Source organism: Manis pentadactyla, chromosome 14 (assembly GCF_030020395.1).
Source record: "Manis pentadactyla isolate mManPen7 chromosome 14, mManPen7.hap1, whole genome shotgun sequence".
NCBI classification, from domain to species: Eukaryota; Metazoa; Chordata; class Mammalia; order Pholidota; family Manidae; genus Manis; species Manis pentadactyla.
Window position 1 is genome coordinate 22,432,675 of NC_080032.1, and position 2,611 is coordinate 22,435,285.

The following is a 2,611-nucleotide window of genomic DNA, read 5'->3' on the forward strand; positions in this document are numbered from 1 at the left end:
TCCTTCTCTTCTATGTAAACAGGGGATGATGAAGGCTATAATTTCAGGGATCATTTCTATAGTTTGTAAATAAGGGGAGGATAAGTTCATTTTTAACAGTTAACCTTTGGCTTGGGAACTTATTCTTGATTCAGCAAATGTAGCCATGGTATCTGGATCACATGATGTGTTTGTCAGAGTTCACTGCATTGCAAGCCAGACTCAAAGCGACTTAACAAAATAGAGAACTAATATGTGTTCAGGGACTGACCCTTCTTCAAGTAAAACTGGATTCTGGGGTTTGTTCTTCGTCACCAGGCTTCTGTTTCTTACCATTTGTAGGCTTTGCTTCTCTCGGTATTGCCTTCATTCTCAGACTGGCTCCTCTCAAGTAGCTGTAAAGAGAGCCATCAGCAGCTCCAAGCCTGCTTTCTATCCCTTTGAAAACTCTGGTGAGAATTTCTCCTTCTTAGTACTTACAGCTAAATCCCTAACGTTTCATTGGCCTAGTTTGGATCATGTGCCTTCTCTCTGGTCCAATCACTGTAACCAAGAGAATGTGATGCTCTGATTGATCAGACCTGGGTCATGTGTTCACCTCTGAATCAGTTCCTCCCAGTTTACATAAACCAAAGGGGTGTTGGATTATACCTCCAAGGAAAATAAAAATACTATTGTCAGAGAATGGAGGGAATGGATTCTTGATGGAAAAAACATGACAAGCATACACAATGTAAAGCAAGATAAGTTCAACGGAAAGAACAGCCTGTGGCTAGTTCCTTCAAAAGGGCTTTGCTGGCAGGCACTAAGCATTTCCCAGACACCTTTGCAGTTCAGCCTAGCTCCACCCATTAGTGTCCTATTGAAGAAATGTGTTTGTTACTCGCCCTCTTTCCTCAGCTACAAAATAAGTTGCTTATTCTATGTGATTGCTAATGTTCTTTTATTCAACAGCATTCACTTATTAGGTATTTATTTAGCACCTATTATATGCCAGGTACTATTATGGACACTTGAGATTAAGTAGTGAATAAAATAGACAAAATCCCCTGCTCTTATGGAACTTATATTTTAGTCAAGGAGTAGCCAAATTGTAAACAAAATAAATAAGTCCCAATGGTTATAAAGAAACACACAGCACTGCTGGGCAATGGTGTATTTAAAAAGAGTTGGAGCAGATGATACAGGTGAGGCACATGGTAAATTTTCAACCCATGGCATCTGTTGCTCACTCTCAATACTGTTCTTATTATCACTATTGTTAGTATTTTATTTATTCTTTTATTATAATTACAATATTATTTATTATTTTATTATCATTACTGGTATATTAAAAGCATTTGGTGACCCTTTGGTGTCTCCAATATTAAGTACCCGCAGCTTAGCATATACAGCCCTCTGTGGGAGGTTCTGAACCTTTTTGCTAACTGAGATGTAATTCACATACCATAACATTTGCCCTTTTAAAATGTACAGTTCATGTGTTTCAGTATATTTATAAGGTTGTGCAGCCATCACCACTATCCATTTTCAGAACATTTTAATGATCCCAAAAAGAAAACCCCATGCCCATTAGCAGTCATTTTCCATTCCGCCTCCCCCAGTCCCTGGTAACTACTCATCTGCTTTCTGTCTCCACAGGTTTGCCTATTCTGGACATTTTATATAAATAGAATCACACAATACATGGCCTTTGGGGAATGGTTTCTTTAATTTGGCATAACGTTTTCCAGGTTCATCTATGTTGAGGCATGTGTCAGTAATTATTCCTTTTTATAGCTGAATAGTTCTTAAACTATTTTCCTAACCCCATTTCTTATGAGCCCTCCTTCACACTCCATTGGTGAGCTGCACCGGAGTACTTACTCTTCTCCAGTCACACGCTGCATTCACTGAGTTTCCGTTTCTTCCTCTTGGAATGGTTATACCCCCTCCTCTGACCTCTGTCTGTCCATTCAGGCTTTTTAAATATGTCACTTCTTTATGAATTGCCCTGACTGTTCTCCCACCCTAGTGGGTCCTATCTCTCTTCCCCACACTCCTCCTTTATCATAACCAATGGTGCTTATTTTCTCTATATACTTAGTTAATTTTAACCCTTCTACTACACTTGTGACTGCCAGGAAGGCACCAACTTTTTTTTTATCTTTAGCCCAAAATCTTGGACATAACTGCCAAATATTTGTTCACTTACATAGCATTGGTATAACTCAGTGGTTCTAAACTAGGGGCGATTTTGCCTCCCAGTGGATATCTGGCAATATCTGGAGATATTTTTGGTTGTCCCAACTAGGGGGTGAGGTGTGCTACTGGCATTTAGTAAGTAGAGACCAGGAATGCTGCTGGGACCCCTCCAACGCACATAATAGCCCCCCACAACAAAGAATTATCTGGCCCATATTGGTAGTAATGCCAAGGTTGAGAAGCATTGCCATAAACTAATCAGTGCTCCTTTTGAATAGGTTAGCAAAAAGAAATCAGAAGAGATCACTGTACCAGTCTGGCAGAGAATCTTATTAGGGAATTCACGCCTTTTTTTTTAGGAGCTGGGGGTGACTCCAACACAAAGTTCTTTCCTAATGCCATAGAGTTCCCTGGGAGCACAGATGGTATTTTCACCACATGTTCGCCT